The sequence below is a fragment of the Vanacampus margaritifer genome, chromosome 9 (genome assembly GCF_051991255.1).
Source record: "Vanacampus margaritifer isolate UIUO_Vmar chromosome 9, RoL_Vmar_1.0, whole genome shotgun sequence".
Lineage (NCBI taxonomy): Eukaryota > Metazoa > Chordata > Actinopteri > Syngnathiformes > Syngnathidae > Vanacampus > Vanacampus margaritifer.
In genome coordinates, this window is record NC_135440.1 from 17,635,024 (window position 1) to 17,647,343 (window position 12,320).

The following is a 12,320-nucleotide window of genomic DNA, read 5'->3' on the forward strand; positions in this document are numbered from 1 at the left end:
AAATCAATTACACAATACAGACGCTCCCCTACTTACGAACATTCGAGTTACGAACAACGGTACATACGAACATGTCTGCGCGTACAGTATGTCGAAAAATGTTCGGAAAGAGATGCTGTAAGTTAGATTTTGTATTGCGCGTAGTGCTTCTTTCCGCCGCTAATACCGCCGCTTGGCGCTGTGAGAGCTCATTGGAGGCTCAGCAACGTGTCGAGGAGGAGGAGGAAGAAACGCCGGTCCCCATGAAGGAGGAAATAACTTTTGAAGCCGATTCCAGCGACGACGAAGAATCTCTCATGATATAAAATCCTCCTCTTCCTCCTCCTCCATCATCTCCTTAAGCATCGAGTACATCTTCCAAAAGTAAGTTAAACTTCATTTTATTTATCTTATTACGTACATGTACATACTGTGTGTGTCTCTCGCTCTCTCTCTCTAACATACGTAGTACAGTACTGTACGTATTCTCTCCATTTTATTAAAAGTTTTTTTCAGTACAAACCAATGCAGGTTACTTGTACAAGCCTTAAACATACTTATATAAACCTTCAATATACTTATATAGGCTTTAAACATAAATTATAATACAAAATATAGCACTGAAGCAACTTACGAACAAATTCACCTTACGAACGATCGTCCGGAACGTAACTCGTTCGTAAGGTGGGGAGCGTCTGTATGCTTAAAAGAAAATCCGGTTTTACGAAGACGATGTTTATTGCCAGAGAGAAATTTACTTGAAGAAGTGTGTTGCAGAGTGTTTACAGGGTCCAACCTCAATGTTAGGACATTTGAAGCATGAACCAGCTAGCATTTGTCCGCCATGTCTCGTAATACCACAACGGTGAGTCAGATGAACATAAAGCAGTCCAAGTCATGGAAGCGACCAGTGATCAGTGGTTCTCAATAATTTTTTCTTACGCTGCCCCAGGAAGAAGAAAATATTTCACCCCCCAACCCCTAACCATCTCTCCACCGTGATTAAAATGAGTATTATTTGTCTATGAAAATGTAAGCACACTATTGCAGAGCGCCCTTTCTGACAATGAGGGCACCACTGCCACCTACTGTAGTGGATGTCCAATTACACTTTATTCGAATACAAGAAAAAAAAAACATGTTCCCCAGGGTCACACACACACGCTCCCCAGGCGGATCACTTAATGAGATACATACATGTATAATGTATGTATGTTGAAGATGAGCCGTGATTTGCATACAAAATGGCCGTCCGTCCCCTGAGATGGAAAAAAATGGCTGGATTTTGCTGCTTAACTCATATTCCAGAAACACAAGATTAACCAGAATACCGCGTTCAGACAAGTGAGGCTGCATAGTTCATATTCTTGTAAAGACGATTGTTGGGTTGCCTTCCCCCTTTAATTCTGTTAATTCCATACTAAAAGGGCAAGGTAACCCATGCATGGGCCGCCACTGTGAATGACATTTTGTTCTCCATGTGGGTCACAAACTATACTATACAAAAGGTAGCACGGTGTCTGTTTGCACCTTTACAAGTATTTCTCATCATCTAATAGGTGTGCATAGCTGAAGGCAAAGTGGAACATCTCAACTTTCAAATGGTATAAAATAATCTTAATGCTGTTGGGAAAACCGATAAAACCTCATTTTAATTTTGTATATGGAAGAAAATTATACAGTAGTTGGTGTTAGTATGTCTTTGCAAACTTTGGACGTCAGCAACAACTTATGACTGCTTTTATGGCCACTGCATTCCCACTAAATAAGTGAGCGGTTACAGTCATGGGGAGTGGCAAGTTAAGTACTTGATCTGCAGGTATGCAGCTGGCTGAGCATCAGTAGAAACAACTGGCACTCGTACAACTTGGACTATCTTTGTTATGGAATTTTTTTATTATAATTTTTTTTTTACTGATTCCACACTGCAAGTTTCTGGGAGGTTCACGATGAAACCCACAGGGGCAGACACTACAGTCCGCAGATGACTGTGCTGCTTCCACAGGTAGTTTCTGCATTCAGGTTGTAGAGGTCCAAAACTGAGTTACTTTGAATGAAAATGTGTTATTATTATTTATTATTACAATCAAGTCAATAATGAGAGACAAATACAGCTAATTTTACTTCTTTCTATTTTACTTTTAAGTATATTCACATTGTCAGTATTGCAGACATTTATTGCTCATGCATACCTATATACAGTAAATAGGTCATTTCAATTTTGCGAAGCAATTTTAAACCTAACATCCATCTGTTTGGATTTCAAAAGTTGTTGATCTAGTTGTAGGAATCATAAAAGTGCTGTTTAACGCACACAGCAACAATTTTTGCTCGCATAATAAACGTGAACGTTACCTCCACAGTCCAGTGCCCCGGTGATAGTACAATACCAGAAAAAAAAATCTCTCACGTCGTCAAGACATTTGAGTTTGAACCATCCTCACGCGTGTCTCGTGAGATGTTAGTGTACCTCTCGAGACCTTAATTCAGTAAATCCTTCAACACAAGTGTGCACACCCTTCAGAGCTTGGGATGTGGCTGTGATTAGAATTAACCAATCATATTCAAATTCATGTTAAATTAGAGTCAGCACACACAAAGCTGACATTTTTGTAGTCACATTTTTCAGCATCCGCAGAGAGCTTCCACAGCATCTTAAGGTATGTTAGGAGAACGGTGCAACATAATTCCAAGATACTGACTATATATACACAATGGATCACAGTGACGACATAATCATTAAGTGGAGAAAATAGGGCACAACAGTGACAGTGCCCAAAATTGGTTGTCCATCCCAAAAAACTAGTCAGGAAGGTTGCCAAGTGTCGGCAACATTAAAGAACCTGAAGGAATTTCTGCCAAGTACTAGCCGTGTAGAATCTGACGACAATCTCCCATTTTCCTTATATGTCTAGGTTATGGTTATAGTGTGACAAGATGGAAGCCTTAAATTCTCCCAAATGCATGTAGGAAAGGTCCAATAAAACCAAGTTTAAACTTTTGGCAAAAATTCCTAGGCATATTTGGCGCAAACAAAGGTTAAAACTAGCAAAATAACTCAAACTAAAATTGGGTTGTGGTTGGCACAGTGGTAGAGCACCCACACCATGTACAAAAGCTAGTCCACAACACAATAGACCCCGGTTTGATTCTCCTCCACATCCTGTCTAAAGCTTCAGCTGTCCGATCAATACAAACTGCAAAAAGCCACAGCACACACACACACACGCACGCACACATACAAAACTAAAATTGGAAAAATAACAAAAGTGTTAATGAAATTAAAAGAAAAAAAAAAGTGTTAATAAAAGACTAAACTAACTAAAATTAAATTTTACATTTACATAACTATTATCAAACAACTGATCAAATTTGCAACATTTTCAATTCAAGGTGTTTTTCCTTTTTTCTTAAGACAATCGACTATAGCTCAAAGGTTCATCAGCAAGTCATTAAAAAAAAAAAGCTGAAGCCAAGCTTCAACAATTTAATAGCACGCTACAGTACATAAAATGTTCCAATATTTTAATGTACTGGTAACTTTTCCTTAGCTTAATTTGCGAGTCAGGGTGAAAGTTGAAGCAATGGCTTCTGTTTATTGAACTAGATTCTCTGGCAGCAACATTTGAACATCCAAAATGAAAATAAAAGTGTGGGCTTTGATTATGCAAGACATATTGGAATTTGATAATTAAAAGATAGAGAGATGTAATTATCCAAACTGGTAATTAACTCAACGCAACCGCTGATAGACAAACCACCTGTCGAACTTGCTGAGGTGTGCTGAGGAAGTGTCTGACTGCTTTCAGTGACTGCTTTGAGGCTCACTAGGACACCCCACCAAGCTATGCTCGGGATGAAAGTGACATCAAGGTTTGGCACATCTTATATTGCAGGTCATTAAAAAAAAAAAATAAAAATAAAAAAATTAAAAAATAAAATAAAAATAAAAAATAAATAAAAAGCCTTAACTAGTTCATGCCTCGTTGTTGCACTTGGCTCTCTACACTAGCGCTTTTTAAATGAGCATTTGACTGAGTTTCTTTTAGTGAAATTCATTATCAGTTGTCTAAGATCAATTACACATGATAAGGTCTTATTTGGGAAGTTTGTAAAGTAGTTTCATTAAATTCTTGGACAAAAACCCATCACACATTTTTCAAAAGTGTAGAAAAGGAACCTTGAAAAACAAACTGAGTTCAATTCAAATCATAGAGGCCGGTTACAATAGCCTAGTCTGTTTTTTGTATATTGCAGGAGAGTCGGGTTTAGAAAGTGGCAGGAAAAAGTGGTCAGGGGGATATACAGTATCTTTGGTTGTTTTAAGGCAATCGCGGTAAATAACAAGATCAAACAACAGTCGCATACTTCGCCTCAATACATTATTTAAAGGTTTGAAGACAAATATTCTTTGTGTTGAATACCAGGTTTCGAGTGAAACAAAGACAATGAGAATCCCATCGCTGTTCTCAACAAGATAAGCCAGTTCTATGATTAGAATGCTTGAATCTTCGCTGGAGTTGGGGGAGTGGAATAATCCTGTGGTGAACTGATCTGAGGTGTTCTTTGTTTGATGTCACAAATGTCCTATAGCTGCAGGGGAAAGTCTCAGGCTTGCACAAGCTAAAACACACACAGTGGATAAAAAAATACAAATAAAAAAGTCTACACACCTCTGTTTGATTATCAGATTTTTGGTGATCTAAAAACCCCCAAAATAATTTATTAATTATTTATATCGCTTATTTATAATGTATTAATTGTTTGTATTTATTTATATTTATTATTATTATTTATTTATATAATTTATATATAATTTATTAATTATTTGTATTTATTTATATGATTTATTTATAATTATTAACTATTAATTTAAAATAAAAATATATAAATAATTTCACAACTTTTTTTCCCACATTAATGTAATCTGTAACCTGTACAAACAATTCAAGTAAAAATTTAACAACAGAGCTATGGTAATTGCACAAATGTGCACACCCTCTGTACTTCATTGTATACTTTCATTTTCTGATCTTCTCCTGACTGATACCGTTAAACAATGACTTCCCTTTGAGGATGTGGAAGCTCTCAGTGGACCATGGCTTGTGTTGCAAGCAGGTGACACCAAAACTGGAACAGCTGGACTTTATTTGGGGTGAACCAGAAGCACTCAAAACGATAGCAGGTGTGCATGCTGACCCCTATTTAACATAGCTTGAATGTGATTGGTTAATACTGAAGACAGTCACATTCCCAGTTATTTACATATTTCTATATACTAAATTTTTCAGTGGTTTAATTTTACTTCTCTGTAAATGTTTTTTTCTCCCACTTGTACCGGTTGTAGGTCACAATGGTGAGAAATTGCATTTGGACAGGGGTGTGTAGACTTTTTACTGTATATCCACAACAGTTCACAATCGACTACCTAACTTAAATAACCATTGACTGGGGCATTACGTAAAACCGACCGCCAAACATCATTTAAGGTCACCACCGTCCTCTTCAGTGGGAGTTTGAGTTGTGTGTTTCGACACCAGTGACCAAACAATGTCACATGTACGTTCCCCTTTCTAACATCCCCCTGAAAATGGCCTTTAAACAAAAGTCTCCGCTGTGGTGACTCACTAACACTATCCCGTGCCCCCTCCAAATCAGAATGGTTGGTAATACCTCTAAAAAAACTTTAAAAGTCATCAGCGTCATTTTACCATGTGATGTTATTGCTCAAGAGCAAGAATCCGTTGTGTTCTTATTTTGGTAATGAGACTGTAAGCGTCCCCATTTTAAATACGTGCACACAAGATAATAACCGCTCCATAGGAAAAAAAAATGGCATGACCTTCAATAAACTCTTTGTAACAATGCAAATGAATCCATGGCATGATGGAAAATGTGCAGTGGAGGTGCTAAACTCCAACACTCATAAACCTGTTCACATGCACAAATATGCAAAAAGGAGGAAAGTGCACACGAAGAAAAGTTACACAACCTTTGAATAACTGATTCAACGTGGTTAGATTTTACCAGCGTAACCGTAAAAAAAAGGTGATAAATCTGTCATCGAACAAGCGTGGGGGTAGACGACGACGGCGGAACATTACGCACGCGCTGCTTTGCGTTACACTGCGTGGAAATGCATACTGGCGAGGAAAGCGCCAGAACATGTGATAGCATCTGCTAATAGCCCCGAGTGGTATACTGTACGTCCGCCTGCGTCGCGGCTCATGGAAACACTTCTCGCCCCTTTCTCCTGTCTTTGGGCACTGGGCTGATAAGGCAAGGATGGCTTGCGTTACTCCACTTGGGCAATCCCGGGTGGGGGAATCCCCCCCGGGTGTGTGCGTGCACGGAAAGGGAAGAATGCCACTATTGAGCAGTGTGCCACCGCCGCGGCAACCCCCTCCCCCGCACGCCTTCCTCTTCCTTGTGCTCTGACGTACAGTTGCGGCAGATTTGGTGACAGTGAGATAAAAGCCTTCCTCTGTCTGTGTCTGTGCTCTCCTCGCTCTCCGGTGACACCGGAGTGCTGAGTGCTGCCGCTTTGGCCGGTCCGCATAGAGGCCTCATTCAAAGTGACACAATCACTTTTCACTTTGTGCCCTGCGATAAACCAGAGTTCACTGCATCTTGGTGCTGTGGGTCTGTTGTTAAGCCGCCAAGATGCTGGAACGGCTCACAAACTGACTCTTGGTTTGGAGGACAAAACTGTCTTGGCCATAAATCTGACGTGACAAATGAGTATGTTGGCGCAAAACAGTTCTCCCACACTAAAATGGCGCGAACGATCCTAATCGGGGCAAAGCAGTAATTTGGACTAGGAAAAAATGGTGTGCACGGCTAGCGTGCTTTGGATTAATAAGAACATAACAGCACTGTAGGGCGGACTCCTCGCACCTCCAAAACCACTCGTTCTCAGAAAATCAAAAACCACCATCTTGTTTGCAAACTAACATCTCCCCACAATCTTGTTCAGTGGCTAATTTATTACGGGGGGAAAAAAATGCTATTAATCACGCAGTCATTAATTTGAATCTTATGAAAGGCCAGCTGTGCCCATCAAAGGCTGCACTTGAGCTGAGCCCTCAAAAAGAGAAAAGGCTTTAATACTTAAAAACATACAAACTTTCAAACTTGAGGCAACGTAATGCCGCAAGGCTCCCGCGGAAGTCGAGAATAAGTAGTTATACAATGCTTTTTAGACAGTTGAAGCGTTCAAGAGAGTTAAGAAAGAGACTTGCTTTCAAGCTGTTTTAAACACTAGAATGACCCTTCGCCTCGATTTGTGGGGGGGGGGGGGATTATTATTTTTTTTTTAAATGACAATATTTGGATTAAGTTCAGAACATTCAGAGATAATTAAAACCAAGATTAGACTGAGGATGAGTGCATCTTGGAAGGTAGCAACTACTGTATGCAAATAGTCAATCCCAATAGACACTCAACTATTGGGCAGATCTAAATTGTGCTACATCAATGCATTCCCCATGCTTTGCCATCATGGCTGTTTTTCCACACATTTTCACACATTTAAGCCTTATCCACATCAAATTAAAAGGGTGCATTAATTTCTGTGCCCCATCTGTCGACAAAATGTTATGTATTGATTGTTGTATGACTCATAATAATACTAGACTAATGTATAAACACAATAATGTCATCCACAATAATGTTTTAATTAAAGAGGAAGTCACCCCCTCCCAATCCAGTAGTTTTTATCAATATCAGAAGGTGACCAGAAGTTGCTCAGGTGTCAGGTAACAACCACAGCCCATCTTCAGAAAACAGGTGAGCTGCAATTGGTCGTTGCCTGAGCCCCAGCCAACTGTGATGTCATCTTCAGTCGACAGAAAGTGGCAAAATGGCCGCCTCCTGAGATGGATGAAAAACGGCTGGATTTTGCTTCATAACTCATATTCCACGACTGTAATATTAATCATGTTTAGACTAGTGAGGTCACATATAACATACTATTGTCAAGAAATGTTTAAGGTTGACTTCCCCTTAAAGGACGTTATTCCTTCTTAAGGAAATAAATGTCATCTGCAATACTTAAACTCACCATTGTTTTCAGTGAAGTTCAATCCTATAACCTTGAATGAAACCCCACCTGAGTGGAAAAGAAAATAATCATTAGGCAAATATCAAACAGACATATTTGATATTTTGTCCCACTGCTTTCTGTAAAAAAAATCTATCAATTTTATACGTGTGATAGGTTTGGCATGTTTGTCTCGCAGTTCTAATGCTTCCCTCCACACTCCAAAAATGTGACTCGCCCAAAAGTCAGTCAGTACACTAATGAGGACATGTGCGACCTGTTCCTATAAATGTTCCTATAAATAAATCTAGATCAGATTGGATTTGGAATGTCTCTATTAAGGAATGTTAAATTACCTTTCAAATGTTATTTTTTTGGCTAATTATGAGAGAAATAATGTAAAATCCAAACTGGAGTTTGATCAAGCCTCTTCAAATCAGCTCAAATCGGCTTTCCAATGAATAAACCAGACATTGTGTGTTTAAATCCCCTGACTGACTTCCAAGGCAGGACAACACTGTTAATTACCGGCACGTTTGATTCTATTTCAAGGACATGGTCATAATCTCATATTACTCTACTACAGGTCTGGCGGAATAATGGAGCGGGCTAATCTGGATTTACACGTCATCATGGTGAGGTTACCGGCGAGGCAGCTAGAGAAGGTCCAGTTAAAGTTGAGGACCGAGGAAACCGCTCCACAAGCAAAGTCTGACTCTATACGACCCGGACATGCTTCGGAGAAAGAACATGAAACAATGCAGGGTTATGCTTGTGCAGATGTCCTCGAAGTACATCAAATACTGTATCAAAAGGCCCTTTTATGAAATAAAGACACCCTTTTATAAAAGCATGCAGCAGATGTCCCAGGAAATTATTTACAACTCTTGCGGCAAGCAGCATAGAACAGGATAAACCAGACGAGGACGACATGTGATCTTATTGAGAGACAAATCAGAGTTGGAGAGAAGTAACGGTCACATATCTTAATAATAGGTGGACAAATTATGTTTAGTTGCATTTTATCAATGTACACGCAAATTTATGGCCCTGTTAAATCTGGAGTTAAGTGTGCCCCAGTTGCACATGGTGTGTTCACGATGCAGCTGGCACAACCCTGCTCACTGCACGAACATCCTCATACACAAGTGTCACAAACAAGCTTAGCCAATGCAGGAGAATGCATATTTCCGGAACTTTCATTGCTTAAATGGCAAATATTAATTCTAGGGGGATTCGAGGTCATCTGGCTTGTGGAGGAACAGTGACTTTCTAGCATGTCAATCTTTGGATTGACATGCTAGATATATCGTAGATCAGATATATCAGCAGTCAACGGTTGAGTAGTGAGGATCCTTTTTCCTGTCAGGAGCCAATTCGCTTTTCATCAAGTCCTCTTAGATCAGAGGTGTCAAAGTTATTTTTGTCGTGGGCCACATTGTAGTTATGGTTTCACTTCTACGGCCGTTATGACCTCAAATAAATGTATGATCGCATCAAATACAGAAAAAACTAATTGATGAATAACTAGTTTTAAAATCAGAGGCCATTTGTAAAAAAAAAAAAAAAAAAGATTGGGGAAAGTTAACAAAAAATGCTTAAAATATCTCAACGTTTATAAAAGGGTGGCATTTTAGCAAGAAACATTGCCAGACCAGGGTTGTGGTCCTCCTTTTTAAAAGGGAAGTCAACCCCCCCCCAAAAAAATCGTAATAATAATACTCTATGTTGTATGTGCCAATAATCTAAAAACAGCATTCTAACTAATCGTTTGTGGAAGATGAGTTAATTAGCTAAATCCCCCCATTTTTATCTATTTAGGAGGCGGCCATTTTGCTCCTTGCTGTTGACTAAAAATGACACAATTGCTCAGGGCTCAGGTCACAGGTCATCTTTAAAAAACAAACAAACAAACAAACAAACAAACAGGTGAGCCTTGATTGATCATTACCTGAGTCCTGCCCCGTGACCTAATCCGCAAAACTGGGTCCTCCGAAGGCCAAATTTGAGCAACTGTGATGTGTTTAATATGACTTGTGAGGAATACTTTTAACAGTAAGAAGATAATATTTTATCTATAACTAATGTGATAACTTCATTATTTTTCATAAATACCTCTAAAAAATATTTTTTTCCCACTTGCTGTTGACTGATGACAACATCACGCGTGCTGAGGAAATAGGTAATGTACCAATCACGGCTCACCTGTTTCCTGGGTTTGGTCAGCAAACTGAGCCATGATTGGTCATTAACTGTTTCCTGAGCACAGGTGATCTCCTCTTCAGCAAGTGGCAAATTTTGTTTTTAAGGTATTAATTGTTTATGTAATATAATTTATGTCACACTCGCAAGGTAAACAAACTGTATTCCATATTAATTCCGTTTGTTTGCTTTTACTTTAGCACAAGACTAAGATAAAATGGGAGGGGTCATTAAATCATAATCCTCAGCCCTTCTCAAATGAAGTTCACCTGTGTATTTCATTTTGACCCTTTAGTTTCCCCCAAAAGCCGAATATCCCTAACTTTATGAGCGGTCTATGTGCCTCAAACGTGATTACAGCCTACTGACGCTTCCACTCCCCGAGTACTGACCACAACGGAGCGGCTAAAGCAGACCCCGTACGCGGCTTCCAAACCCGCCGTGTGACTTGCCCAACGAACCGAGCCGCGTTCTCCAACACCGGGTCCCCGGACAGAGAGACTTCCAAGTGGCGAGATTTACTCTCGACAGCTGCTGTGTTGGGTTTTGTCGAGTTGTTTTTGTGAGTGTGGCGGCAGCGTCACATCAGCTGACTGTAAACCGAGCGCGCGCTCACTTTGGAGGGCTTTCAAGCAGGTATCCCGTATCCCTTTGGTCGAATGCAAACGGGGACACGCTGTAAAGCTAAAAATACCTGTCTACGACTATATTTGGCTTGGCTGGCTCACAATTCCGCCGCTGAAATAGTAGAGCCCGCCCCGGTACAATGAATGGACTCCCTTTCAACCTCCAGCCTTCGTTTGCCAGGTGCTAAAATTAGCAACAAAGCTTGCGTCAATCACGAGCTTCAGTGCGTCAAGGCTTTCCCCGCCCACCAGGGCTCGTCATTGGCCAGAATTAGGACGTTGTAAAAAAAAAAAAACCGCGCCTCGTGATTGGATGCTGGTATATCCTTTTTTCTTTTTTTGTAGCGGGCTTCTAAGCAGCTGTTTTAATTTGATGTTTGTCGTGTACCAAATGCCCGCTGGACGTGCTTGGATTTAGTGTCTGTTTATGACACCCACCCACCACCCGAAAATAAAAAAAAGTTAATCATAAATTTGCCCCAAATGCGAAAATGACATTTCATGCAGGGTTTATTTTATTTAACATGCAAGAATGTTGTTTCTACCACAAGTCAGGCGGTTTCATTATTTGTCTTAATCAGGTTTGTGTGTCAATGCCTTCCCCCACATTAATACCGGCGTCCATCCACAAATCATCCACAATCTGATTTGAAGCGGAGAAAGTGCTTAACATGCTGAACCAAGTATCAGTTCTATTGACTGAGCATTTGGGGTCTTCTAAGGTGAAAAAAAAAACAGTGACAGCAGCAACAGTGAGGAACATAAACCAGGAAAGATTAACGACTATGACACAACAGATTCTAAGAAACAATCTTATTCTTCATCCCTGGTATTTAGGAGAATCGTTTGTTGTCTCTGACTCCAACAATGATTTGTTGTGAATACTGTACATTGTGTCCTGTGCTCCATTTAATTAAAAAAAATCAAGTCAAATGAATTTAGTCCTTGCACAATGTTAGCAAAGCGATGAAAGCATGTTATTTTCCTAGCGTGTCCAGTGATTTTTTTCCCCTTCATCTTCTTTTCAGTAGGGACCATGCAAGGTAATAGAAGAGGGAAACTATTTTGTGTGCCAAAACATTTTCTTCACAAATTGTGTACAAATACAGAGGGACAAAATGGGGCCAGTTTTTAATTTAATTTAATTTTATTTTATTACAGACCACTCTACTATTGTAGTACTGTACTGTCAAGTTGTTGTTGAAGCTTGGTGTAATGCAGAAGTGAGCGCAAGTTCGCCCTACCGCCCACCAGCGAGGGTCTCCCTTAACTGCAACCATCAAACCAACCAGCTGACTCGAACTCCCCCCTCTCTCCCTCTCTGCTCCTGTGTCTGTGTGTGCGCGCTCAGCTCAGAGAGAGGGTAGAAGAGAGAGAGAGAGAGCGTTCTGCTTGGAGTGACGTCACCTATCCCGTGGCGTCACATTGACGTAGCGCATACCAGGCGCTCTAGTGGAGGCTGAGCCCACATA

The 12,320-nt window shown here is 40.1% G+C and overlaps 1 protein-coding gene across 7 annotated transcripts in view; it reads right to left on the reverse strand.

The window, feature by feature from the left end:
• The window catches only part of alg2 (ALG2 alpha-1,3/1,6-mannosyltransferase), an 88,332-nt gene that overhangs the window by 61,309 nt on the left and 14,703 nt on the right, over positions 1-12,320 (reverse strand). For 3 of the 7 annotated variants that reach the window (XM_077574913.1, XM_077574911.1, XM_077574910.1), the window contains exon 4: positions 8,042-8,089. The gene's annotated coding sequence lies outside the window, so the exon portion shown is untranslated. Of the gene's footprint in view, positions 1-8,041; positions 8,090-10,683; positions 11,040-12,320 lie in introns of those variants that run through there. The other 4 variants (XM_077574915.1, XM_077574914.1, XM_077574917.1 and 1 more) reach the window with 4 other exon arrangements.